Below are 14,101 nucleotides of genomic sequence, written 5' to 3'. Positions count from 1 at the left end.
AAAATGTTCTTCGCTTTGATGAAGAATTTTTATTTTTAAAATGATATAAATGTGATATCTCGACGATATAAACGATGATTTTCTTTATCTGTATATAAACTAAGCAACTTCTAGTTTTATAGATTTTTACACAAAGTTCGTCAAAATCATACGTAAGAAATATTTCCTTTAGATCTTGTACCGATTTACTGAATTACATATAGTAAATCATGCTAATATTTAATAACTAAATATAACTAGATATAAGTAATTATATTAAATAACAAACGGGATCACAATATTGTTTATGGGTACAGAGACCTTAGAAAAATTATGATCGTAGTCACGTAATTACATTGGTTCCTCAAGAATCCTGTCTACCTTGATAGATCATTAAGCAACGTGACTGGAATCGCATTGCGTCGTCGAAGGAAAATTTTTTATCTTTACTTTGTTGTATGAAAATGCTTTCACTGACTGTGTAGAGGTCGGATTGAGGGAAATCTGTGTTCGCTTCTGGTTTCCATAACAGTAGAACGATGGATCTTGAACAATAGATACATTTCTGTTATGTATTATAAACACGTAACTGAAGAGAATTCCATAATATTACCCAAAAACAGTTCATTCAATTTTAATTTCTGACTAGAAGAGACGAGAAATTCGCTAATGGAAAATTTTCATTTTTAAAATGCTTTACATTTATTAATACTCTTTTTTCGAAAACGATACTTATCGTACCATCTAATACTCAAAGATCAAAGCCTATCACAGTTTTCTGTTCCATCTTTTTTAAATGCTTAAAATATTAAACCTAAATTTAATATTTTTTATCATTTTATTAACACGAAATCTGTTATTAATTATTTACTGTAATATTGTACAAATATTTCAGTCTTCATTTTGCCATACTAATACATAATGATCGTGATCTATCTTGATCATCTATCTTTTCCAAACTGATAATGTATTCCTTCATGGAATTTACCAGTTTCACTTCCTTATTGTTCATTTATCACCTAGTATCGGTAACACATCATGTTATACGTGTTTCGTCGGCAAAACAAACAGAACTAAAGGATCTAAGAATCGCTCAGTAAGTAACAATGCGATTATGGCTGATTTCAGACAATCTGCGGCATTAAATTTTCTCACGTTGTCTCGTAACGATCGTGATTTTCCTTCTGATCCTTCAGATTAAACGTCCTTGAACATCGTTAACTAAATCATGAATTTATAACGAACCCCATTTTTCATTATTTTTTAACAAGATTCCAAAAGATATGAAAAGTAGACAAAACGGAGAGTTTATCTGAACATAATATTTATCGAATAAATCGAAATTTTATTACACGTATTTAAATATTTAAATAATCTATCATTCGAATGTGTAATTTGTAATTATAAAATTTTATAATTCGTAAACTCGTAGAAGGCAATTAAAAACTCATGAATACACAAGTGTGTGTCACTTCATGTATGTACTTGTTGTATCGGGTATTTATGACATTCAAATAATAATATCTACATTTAGCTTTCGAAAATTAACTTGCTAATACGAAGCGTATTTACCTTCATATTTTATAATAAATTTAATTATTTCGTTAGCAATGAAACATGTGCGTCTCGCAGAAATGTAAAAAATCGTAGACAAATATAATGTTCCTAGTTTTACTTAACTTCTTAATTTTATTTACAATGATTATTGTAACGAAGTGTCTTCAAGTGGCAATAACTCAAATTTAATCCAATTTTTACGAACGCATAATCAAACTCGAATTTTATTCTTTAAGATATAGTTCATTCGAGTAACTCTGAAACGTAATTAATTAAAGCTTAGAAACGAAAGATTAAAAACATTTAATCCCCAATGGTGTATCTATTCCACTCTATATTAATATTAAAAAAACATACAAATCGGCGTCAAAAGATGTCAATATTTACAATCATAAAAATCGCCACGTTAAATCATCTTTTCATCTACTAATCCCACTCATAACAGCACACTCACCAAACAAACTATCAATGATCGCAAACGAGTCACAATGCCTTTCACATTTTACGTAAGCAAAAAAAGAATACAACGATCGTGATAGAAACTTTACAAGTGTCCCATTTACATATGTGCGTGTCTGTGTCAAGACTGCAATCAGTAAGATTAATCTCGTCTGTCGTCGACAGCATGCTTCTCCGCAACCTTACTAGTTGGCACCGAATAATGGTACAATCGTCTCGTAACATGTATGATCGATAACTCGTCACGCTAGAGGGGCATATTCATTACTCGTCGCTTCAGATTGCATCACGTTAATATTAATTAGCGACAGAAACTACGATAAAGGTCGCGAACTCTCGTATGTTGAACCTTAACATTGGGGCAGTGAACGATATTTATGGAATAGAGATGATATAGCACTGCACGTACGTAGCTGTGCGCATAGCATCGGATTCCATTGACTGTTAAGGGAATTAAAATGAGAAGAGAGAAGAATTTTCCATAACGATGCTACTAAACGGTATCGAGAAGAATCATTTCGTCGATGGTCTACAATAAAAGATTATAATACGTACTTGAGGCGGATAAGTCTCCTACGTGAAAATTACATTGAAGAAGAAGAAGAGAAAGAGAGCGATATAGAACCATGCGTTCCTTCAAGAAAAAAGAAGAAAAAAACCGACTAGATGAAGTAAGTAATTCGCAAAAATATAACGTATCGTACCTTCGTGACTTTCCATACGAAAGTCGTATTCAGCTCTCCGCGGCTCACCGAATTAAAAAAAAAAAATCGTGTTTGTAAGTGTGCTTTAGATACCGAAAAAAACAAGTTTTAAAAATCATGTGACAAGCGCATTTTTAAATCTGAGACGTTATCCTCTTTTGTTCTCCCGCCCCTGCCTTTTCTACGCCCGTCGAGATCGAATTCTCGCGATATTTTGCAATTCGTAGCTGCCTCTTTGGCACGAACAATTAATGTCACGTTTTTAGAGGATCAGACGCTGAAACTATTAAGAGCTGCTCGTCAGAATATTCCTTTTAATCTTTCACACGATGTAAACTTCCGTGGTAATCGACTTTGAAGTTTATTATCTCGTAATCTTTTCATCGAATTTTAATCCTTTTAGGCTTAAATCTGCCGAGTTTCTGAGCACTGCGTACACATGCAAGCAAAATTTCTCTGAGAAGCGGAAAACTTCGAAATTTTTGTATTTATCTATAACGGCATTGTTTTGCATTTGTATTTGTATTTATCTAAATTTCAAGAATGTCTGAAAGTTGCGAAAATTAAGACATCGATATTTTCTTGGTTGCTTGTGGTAGCTGGTATGGCAAAGTAAGTGTACGAAATTTCTGGGATCTATGGGAAAATTCTCGTTTAGCAGTTACGCGTAGGAAAACTTTCAGAAGCAATCGTAATTAATAAATTGACAGTGGAAAAAGTAATTGGCCGATCGCGAATGGTTTTTCCACGCTTATTATAGCTTTAAATCGCGTTACATCTACAATTAGTCTTGAATTGTACCTCCGTAAAAACAAAAACATGTTTCTCCACTGTAACAGCACGAACGACTCCCACGCATACGTCGAATACTCGCTGCGATTCGAATTCCAGGTATTTGTAGCTCGACGATATTTCTCGAAACACTCTGAAATTGGAATATTCTTCGCGCATTTCTAAGATTCTCCAAGAAGAGATTTCAAGCACTTCTAGGGAGAAATTTCTTGGAAGATTATCTCTGTACTCTTTATGAACATAACGTGAACTTGGCATTATAATATACAGCATGTTGAATGCTGAAATTATCGATTTTATATACAGATTGTTACGACCGTTCGCGGAGAGACGTTGTTGGAATAAACTGTGATTTATAACTTGTTATATCGGTGTCTTATTCAATTCAATAACGCACACAAATACAAAGGAAGGGTATTGCAGATTTATGGAGATTATGGAGAAAGATATTAAATTTGTCGACGCCGCGAAATAGTCGTTCCCCTGTTTCGGTTAAGACAACAGAGGTGGTTTAATGAATGTAACACTGTATTAACAGGTTAACATAGAATGATATATTTTACAATAATATGATGAATATGTTACAGAAATTTGACTCGACTTTACGATATCTCTAGATAAATTCGTTTGCTCGTCAGATTTGTCGAAGTGTCACGTTTGACTCGTCAGAAGGAACTGATCCCCTTCGATTATTCCTTTGTCTCATTTGGAAGATGACCCCCACTATGCTCGGGTCACGCCACCGCTCGCGCCTATGATCACGTATGCCTCTTCTTGCGTGAAAAACGTAACGGTCAAAAATCGACGTTTCTAGAGCTCGCTGCTTGGCAACAACTATGCTCTCGTCGATACATTGTATATGATCCGACGGGCAGATAGGGCGGTCTGCCTGCGACACTGTAGGGCCGCGAGCGACGGTTAGAAAATACAGCCTATGGTAAGCCTCGTGGCGTAACACAGATTTTACGTTAATTTTATTCGAAAGATTTAGGTCAAATTTTTCCTTCGAAGAAGATTTTTCTGTCTTCAAAAGCGATTTTCCATCATTAATCGAAATATCATTTTTGCAATGGCTTGCTAGTGGGATTACGTGTTAAAACGTTCAGCTTTAAAGAGGATTATGTCCATCTCGGCGAGACTAGGCTCTCTAAAAATTGATGAATCCTGTACAGACAATATCTATAGTAAGCAACGCGTCGTCAAAACTTCAAAATATTATTACCCCGCTTTTACGTCGCAGATGTCGACAAAAATATTAATGAGATTTCCTAAGATAATCTCATACTTATTTGTATCGTTAATTCAATCGACTAAGGAACAAGTGGTGAAGAACTATTAGCAGAATCCAGGGAAGGTTTTACTGGCAAGTTTTATTACAAAACATCTAAGAACGATTTACATCATAATAAAAACAATCGCGCTATCTCGTCGCGTGACATGCGCACGAGGTCTCTGCGATTGCTAATCGATCTACAAATACTTACACGTACATATGTACAAAACTCGTGGCCATGCACCACGTTGTCCATATTATTTTCATCTCGTTAATATATTTTGTATATTTATGATGTTATTATTTTACTAGTATAACGATTATTGCACTATATTCTATAAGATGGAGCTTTTGTACGAACAATTTCAGGAACTTTTATAACAAAGGAAAGTACTAATTTTTAACATTAACTACCCACGACAATTTACGACAATTATTTTAACCTACGTTCTTACTCTAATTTTTATTCGCTCGCCTAATAATTGAATTTTTAATCAATCATTGTTGATGAAAAATCGCGATGATAATTGCATTGCGGATCTCTATGCAAATGCATATTTTCGTGGATACAATAATACAATTGAAAGATTTGATACAATCGAAAGGACTTGGGCAAAAGTATGTTTCTATCCATTAAATATCATCGATAGTGCTGTACATTTGGATATTTTACAAAATTTTGCGTCATACGCATTCTATAAATTTTCGTATCTTCGAATCACCCATAATTGCATAAAAATCCGCTGTTTTGTGATAATGAATATTAATGACGGTGGAATTTAAGATTACTGGATTCAGTAACTTGTCTTACTCTAATACATGTATTGCACGTTTTTGGAAGACTAAAGATTCTTTGCTCGAGATCAACGCGACAAATATTGTACTTCGTGGTGAACGTTTCGCTACAGCCTTTCGACCTCTGTGATCGAGTTTTCGCTTTTCCTCGATTTTATACTCGATCTCCGTAGCATGCTACTCCTTAAAGGTTCACCGCGAAGCGACGCTCTCATCGAATTCCTCGCACTGCATCTAGAAAATGATCGGAACATGGCGACCGGTGGTGTCTCCTCGTCCTCGCGTTTCCTGTCAAAACATTGTGTTACGACCGTTCGCGGAGAGACGCGGCCGCTAGGAGAACGCGTCAGCCAGAGTCGTAAATTCTCGCTACGATCATGTTAATCGACGCCGCGAAATAGTCGTTCCCCTGTTTCGTTTAGGATAACAGAGGTGGTTTAATGAATGTAACACTGTATTAACAGGTTAACATAGAACAATATATTTTACAATAATCTGATGAAGATGTTATAGAAATTTGACTCGACTTTGATCTCTAGATAAATTCGTTTGCTATGTTCGGTGTGTCACGTTTGACTCGTCAGAAGGAACTGCCCGCCCTTCGATTATTTTCGTCTTTTCTGGAAGGCGACCCCCACTACTTTCGCATCACGCCACATTCTTTTACGCGAGGTAAAATAACGGCCACGAGTCGACGTTTCTGGAGGTCGCCCTGCTTAATGAACCATGCGCTTGCCACTACAATGTTTGTTTGCCGGGCAGCCGCGACGATCCGTCTGCGATGTTGTAGGACCGCGAGCGACGGTTAGAAAATACAGCCTGTTGTACGCCTCGTGGCGTAACACATTGCGTTTAAAAATATTGAATCCAATCGCTTAAAGATTTGAATAACTTCCCAACTCGATCCTTCTCTTCTGTTCAAAAGATTTAAAAAGCATTTGAAGAAAGAAGATAGTCCAGTTTTCTTTTGAGAGATTTAACAGATTTTAAGAAGAAAGTAATACGAAAGCATACGAAGATGTAGATCTAATAGAATGCTTGAGAATCTTGAACTTGGAGCTTGAAGATCTGTGAATATCTTTGAAAAAAGGAGACCGAAAGTTCCTTTATGTGATTTTACTTTCCGATACAAGGTACATCCCACATCTTCTGATCTTTTCCAAAATCCTCGCCGTCCTGCAGCGTCTGCGGAAGATCCTTATTCAATGTTTCCGGCAAAAAGAGAGTCAGAAGACCGCCCATAATTCCGAGTGTGCCCAGCACAAGAAGAGGTAGGAACGAGGACACAACATTGAGATAGACTACGAAGGGTGCGAGGATACTAGCAACGTATCCCATTATATGTATCAAAGCTACACCCTGAGCTCTAACCACAGTTGGTTATACTTCAGCCGCATATTGGAGACCGATATTGTATGAAATGTTTATCCAAAATCTACCGAGAATTGCCAGAGAAGCTGTATATATACCTGAAAAAAAATTTTAGCATTAGTTTTTAATTCTAATTTTTTATAAAATAATTTTAGAAAATTTTAAGGAATAAAAAGGGAAGAAATTATTTTATCTGTCTGTAATTTGTCTGGTTGTCTGCAATAGTTGATACAAGCATTTGCTCAGCTTAATATAAGCGTGCTTAGCTCTAAGCTAAGCACAAGCAATAAGCTTCTTATCTATAAAACGTTAATCTAGCCAATTTGAATCTAAGGGATTGTATTATGGATTACGGCTACTGAAAGCCATATAGCACTGCTGGAGCGCTGAAGCCCATCATTTTGAGGACTATTGCCAACGCCCTTTGATATATGCGGAAATACGAAGCGATCTTATGATCAAAGCAGTAGAAGGGGAAATAAAATATCTTTACAACGGATACATGATAGGGCTTGGAAACTATTCTAGCAATGTAGCAAATAATCTACAAGCATTTGCATGTTATAAATATTCCAAAATATACATTTTCTTCCTTTCAAAAAGCACAATGTTATACGAATGAAAAATATTCGTCTGATTAAGTCAAAATTATCGACTTAGGTTATTTAGAAGATTGATCGGTAATATAGAAGGGTGAATATATAAAAACGAAATGTACGAACTATTGGAAACGGCAGAAGCCCAGATGCTGAAGATACCAGAAATGACGAGGGAACCACACGCCAGCCATCTTCTGCCCCATCGATCAAGAACGAGCGTGAGGAACGTGTCAGCAGGCAGCTCGGTTGCTGCAGCAATCGTGAACGTAACAAACACGTCCAGGCCTAAATTATCGACGTTTCGTACGTGACCATCGAACACCAAAGAAATCGCCATCCTATATTTCGTAAAACAATTTCATATGATAAAGAAAAGCACGCTATCATATTTCATGTGAGAAGCAAATTCCTTGCTTCAGAAATGAAGTATTTTTAGACAAAAGATATAAAACTGTTCGTGAGATTTTTACAAGATACAATTCCGATTTTACGTCAATCTATTTGATATCTGTTTAATAGCGATACGAACCAAATAACAATAAATAGAATCGTGATATTCCGTAGTCGTGGCGTTCTAAATAGATCCAACACGGAGTACGTTTTGTCTGCTTCCTCCTCTTTGCAGATTCTGGCACAGGTTTCCTGTTATTAGCAAATTTTTAACTAGTTAATGTCGTTTGTCTGTTTTTCTTACAAATTTATGTGAATCTGTTATGTGTACAAAGATTACGATAAAATCCGGAAGAAAGTTTATGTTATATTTGTATGAGACGATCCTTTCGAAATAGTTTACTTGGACGTTCGCAAATTTTTTCATTTTACTTTATAAAACATCAAACCTCTGAAAGTCGATTATCTCCTTATATCGTACATTAATGTTAATATTGCCATGATCTATTCATAGACTGAGCAGTTTCCAAATGTTTAATCTATTTGTATAAAAATTTTCAAAGATAAAAACAATATACAAATTCAATAAATAACATTACAGAAATAGACAATAACAGACAATAACAGAAATTGACAGCAATTTATCGCTGGCAACTTAGGTGATGAATAAGATATAAAATTACTAGGTTGTAAACAAATTTTCATTACGTAAAAGACCCAATTAGACTTCTATTCAAAGAAAATGATTATATGATATGCTTAAAGGCATATAAATTGGTATTTATAGAACGCACATAAAGCAGGAAAGATCATAAAAGTAGAAAATACGGAAAAGATTGCGGTAATCGGTTTATTTACCCGGAATCGTCTATAGATGTCATCGGGCACCTTGGTGCCGTTGATTCGCTCGAATTTACCAAGGATTTTAATGGCCCTGTCTATCTGACCTTGACTGACCAGCCATCGAGCGCTTTCCGGTATCAACCATGGCGTACCTACGGCTAGAACAAAAGGAACTGAGGTGACAATACAGGTCATCCTCCAGTCGGCCAAATAATAGGCGATTCAGGGTAGAATGCAAGTTGCAAATGTGAAGAATATTGCGATCGACATATTCGCCACGAATGTCATCCACTTTGGTCCAACGTATTCTAATACAGGAATAAAAAACATAATATTTAGAAGAATCATCTGTGAAAGAAATATTCTGTGAATAAAGAATGGAACAATATATTAGGTTGTCGCAGAAATTTCTTTCGTCTCGTAAGGAGATAATAGACGCATACTATTTTTTGTTTTATATTATTTTATTGAATTATATTCATTGGGACAAAATAGATCATACGTAATTCAATAAAATAATATAAAACGAAAGAAACTTTTGGGGCAACTTAACGCAATATGAAGAAGAAAAATTTGAGTTACAAATATATAAAAAGTAGATATACAATATATAGATTAATTTAACAAACGTGTTTAGTTCTACGATTAAATCGTGTTTAGATCTAATAACAAGGACTTTAATAATTTCCCGATGATTGTTCAAGCCCATTTAAATTTCCGTAAGTGTTTCGATACTTATCGACAAGAATACGTTTCTATTTACGAATTATACAGGGTGGTTGGTAACTGGTGGTACACGCGGAAAGGGGATGATTCTACGTGAAAAAAGAAGTCGAAAATATAGAATAAGAATTTTTCGTTTGAGGCTTTGTTTTCGAGAAAATCGACTTTGAATTTTCGCTCGGTACGCGTGCACTTTATCACGTCTCGTTATAACGGATCTCACTGTAGATCGTTGTCTCAATTGACGTTATTTTTAAAATTTTTTAAATTTTTAAATTTTTAAATTTTTAAATTTTTAAATTTTTATTCTATATTTTCGACTTCTTTTTTCGCGTAGAATCACCCCCTTTCCGCTTGTACCACCAATTACCAATCACCCTGTATTTCTTAAAGATACAAAAGGTAGAATCACGCGTAACTAGCAATATCATAAATTAACTGTGAATAAACGGATCGTTAGAGTCAAAGGATCATTTACATAATTCAAACACGAGCGTGTGTTACCTTGTTAAGCTATTTATGGTAGATATTGAAAGATCGATAAGCCTGAGATACATATTTATGTCGAAACGAACATTCTCTACGGAAAGTCGAGTCTAATTCGATGAAAACAATTGACTTCCTGAACGAACATATCGATATATATCCACAGTGCAATGACAAGTAAATATTACTCTATTTTCGTACAAGAAAACAGATTAAAACGATGAGAAGTTATCTTGAACAATTGAACTGACCTTCGCGATGAATGAATCTCGCAATTTCACGAATACGTAGACGAAATTAATGTCTGGTGCGTATACGTCCAATAAATTAGAAACGCAAGGTTGTAACTCTTTAATCGTATAACAGGACAAGATGCGATAAACACGTGGAAATATATCATAGTGAACAACGTCTATTTGTAGTTGCCGTAAAATAGGGAGTAATTGCTCTTAATGAAGCAACCGTGTTAGCCATTTAATAGTGGCTTGCTTCTAATCCGGAATCACCTTCAATTAGTTGTAACTAGTGGCTTCCTGATAATTACCGCTCAGTGGTTGTTTCTTTTTTTTTTTTTTTTTTGCTTTATTATAATTGCGATGCTCGAACCATGTTTACCATGGAACTCGCTTCCTTATTTAAAATCACTTTGTACCATTGATCTTTACTTTTCATGCTTCATAATGAACCAATTAGAATTCATAATAAACCAAAATGACGAACGTTCGTTTAAATCACGAGTTTCAGATATTTCTATTCTCTAAAATTACCTGAATTAATTTTTATTAAATAAAATAGCTATAGGATAATTCCACAAATCAGATATTTTGAGCAAATATCTCGGAATTTCCTGTTTAATTCGCCGTAAATTTTCCCAATACGCTCTGGACCTCCTACATATATATAACGTGTCTATACATAACTGTTAATTCATCATTTTCTCGTAATCCTAACAAACAATGCTTAAAAACTTTAACTACATTTTGGATTATTATCTCGCACGAATAAATTTTAAGCTATTAATCGCTTTCCTGAAAATCTGGGTTGGTTATCAGCTTCGGTACGAGACCATCGAGTAACTCCGGTACGCATGAACGGAAATAATCTCCCAGTTATATCCAAATGTTTAATAATTTTCTACATAGAAATTTAATGAAAAACAAGAATAGAAGAACCTCGCATTACAAAAATCAACTTCCATGAAATCTAAATATTATTTATGCTGTCTGTAATTTTCAACATCTTCTTTCGCAAATCATCATCACCATCATCATCATCACCATTGCGACAGCCATTCTAAAATATATGTATCATTAATTTAATAGAAAATAAGAGTAGAAGAACCTCACGTTATAAAAATCAACATTCATAAAACCAACAAAATATCGTTTTTTAAATATATGTGTCATTCAGTTTGTATTGCCTTTACAACGCGTAGATAGGGCGAGGAGATCTCTTCTGAAGACGAGATATTATTCTCATAGAAAGGATACAGAAAGGAGAAGAAGACGTAAAGAAGCTTCTCTGAGACCACTCGTTTCATCACTTCGCCTCTCAAGGTTTACTGCCTTTAACATTACATTATTCGCGCAGAAAAAGTATTCGCTTTTCTCCCAGCTGTTTCCGTCACCCTGTTATTTCATATCGTGTTACCGCTCGATCAAAAGCGACAACTCATTTATTGTAAACGAAGATTCCGTGCGGCACAGTTAGCAAAGATAAATTACAGACGATCGTATTAATAATAATAATCTGACCGATATCTCGCAATGCGACCAATCGATAAACGCGAGCACCGTCCAACGCAAGGACGTTGTTAACGTTTCGAAACTGATTAACGTTCGTTCTCTTCTTTCTTTTCTTTCGTTTCTTCCTTCTCGCCTGTTGGCTCGTAAAAGTATCTTAGCATTTATAGACATTTTTTATTTATTTATATTTATTATATATGATGGTATCATAATTAGTACAACAAAGTATTATTACGTTTCTGTTATATATTCATGAATATATTGGAATTTCATTAGGATCGTAATAAAGTCATATAATAATTATATCGAATATGACGTCAGAATGATAAATACGGTTATTATAATGCAGAGTTTCAATTAAGTAAATTTAAAAATCTATATACAAGATACAAAATTATTTAGCGTAATTATATATTTCACAGTAATTACAAAAATATTTAATTATAAAAATAGTCAAACATTTATTATATTAATAAATCCCGATATTTGATAACCATTTATTACATGTTTAAGATAACTATTTATGCTGTATATTTGTACTAAATAAATGTTTGCATTAAATATCTCGTAACTTCTATGTGCATCTTCAGAAATGCTTCAAACTTTACCAATATAATCATTACAATGCTAATGAAATTTCAGAATGTTTTATATAACACATATTCTACATACATGTAGTATCGTGGACGAAAGGCCTGGGAAATATCGGGCGAACTATGAACAATGTCGCGAGAGCCGAGGCGCCGTCGGGCCCATCAATGTGTCATCGGTCTTTTCAAGTGCATAGTTTCGTGGAAAAGACCTACGTGACCCTGGCTACGAGCGTCTGCAGAACACGTGTGCGGTGGGCCTAGGAAAAGGGCAATAGAATGCGACAACAGTGAGTCGAGAAACAGTGTGCGAGTCGAGAAACAGAGTGCGAGTCGAAAAGCACAGAGTGCGAGTCGAGGAGCCGAGTGCGAGTCGAGCGGAGACGGAGGTTGCGAGTGGCGTTGCCGAGAGAGTGTGGATTGCGCTGTGTTCTGTACGTTTGGTATGAATAGTTCAAGTTAAGCCACAATCGTCTTCTCTGTCTGATTAACATCTCTATTGTCCACTCTTTGTGAACATATTACATCACGATATTACATACATATAATTTTTCTGTGGCAAATATGTAAATGCTTTTATAAACTACTAGGTTTATACGCTTTGCAGTCTCATATTTTCCTCCCACTGTTAGCATTATCTGCAGTTTGTATGTGAGTTGTATGAAGTTGATCGAATTCTACGCTTTCAACGAGCTGGTCGAGTGAGGTTCTGCTTGAATAAGTTATAAATCCTGGCAGGAAGAAAGGCACGTGTTATTGATATCGACTGGTTAGCTGGAATGTTGAATAGGAATTTAAAGAACCAACTCAAACTTTATCGATAATAAAATATGGAAAATATGACTGCAAATAATACGTGAAAAATAATGGAAATATTCTATAGGATATTTGAATGTTTATTAGAGAATTTTAATAATAATATGGAACATAAAGAAGAAAGAAATTCGATGATACTAAATAATGATGATACTGAAAATTTCAGTGATTTTTATTAATATAAAATTAACATTAATATAAATAAAAACAAAATCTATTATAAATGATATAGACGAACTTTTTAACTAAATATCGTTAGAAAGAAAAGTGACACAAGTATACATACGAAACAATACAAAAAATCCGCATCTATCTAGAGAAATTTGTTATGAATTTCAAAGTCTGTATAAATACGTATACTAATACATAAAGCTTCTAAAGCTCTAAAGTTTTAATGTTTAAAAAAAAGTACAAAAATATTTCTATTAAAATATATATGATATTTTCCACGGTATTTTCTACGCAGTTTCTACAATTAAGGATTTCCTCGTTCCCATCGATTTTCCTCTAGTTGTGAGACCCTCGGATAATCACGTCCCTTTCATTTTATCTTCGCTACGCTCGATTATAAATACGGAACTGAATATAGAATTATTTGCAAATCAATGAATCCGATGATGTAATTTGTTACGCGCTCGAAACGAATTAGTATCACTTATCTTAGTTTCAATCAATACCTCACTTTCTCAAGTCATTGATTAAAATACGATTTACACTCGTACAGATCGAGCCTTCTTTCTCAATATTTCCGTCGAATATTCGTGATCAATCGTTTAATCGACCTTGATAATTAGAATAGAAATAAGAAAATTCGAACGCCAAATCATTAACGAACCAGCCACTTGCTCACGAATCTCGTCAACTTGGCCTTGTTTTGTCGAACAAATTGTAAATTTTTCCAAGTCATTTTTCTCGGCTTGAGTCATCGATTCAGGGTTAATGCACGTCACCTGAGTTTCTTTGGTCTCGATTTTCACAA

General features: G+C 34.7%; 1 pseudogene; it reads right to left on the bottom strand.

Moving 5' to 3' along the window:
* Positions 1-6,660: 6,660 nt before the first annotated feature.
* LOC117165645 (organic cation transporter protein-like) lies at positions 6,661-8,487 on the bottom strand (annotated as a pseudogene).
* Between the last annotated feature and the right edge of the window lie 5,614 nt (positions 8,488-14,101).

This window comes from Bombus vancouverensis, unplaced genomic scaffold (genome assembly GCF_051014615.1).
Source record: "Bombus vancouverensis nearcticus unplaced genomic scaffold, iyBomVanc1_principal scaffold0060, whole genome shotgun sequence".
Classification (NCBI taxonomy): Eukaryota; Metazoa; Arthropoda; class Insecta; order Hymenoptera; family Apidae; genus Bombus; species Bombus vancouverensis.
Note: the sequence above shows the minus strand (reverse complement) of the source record. Positions and strands in the feature narration are given on the sequence as shown.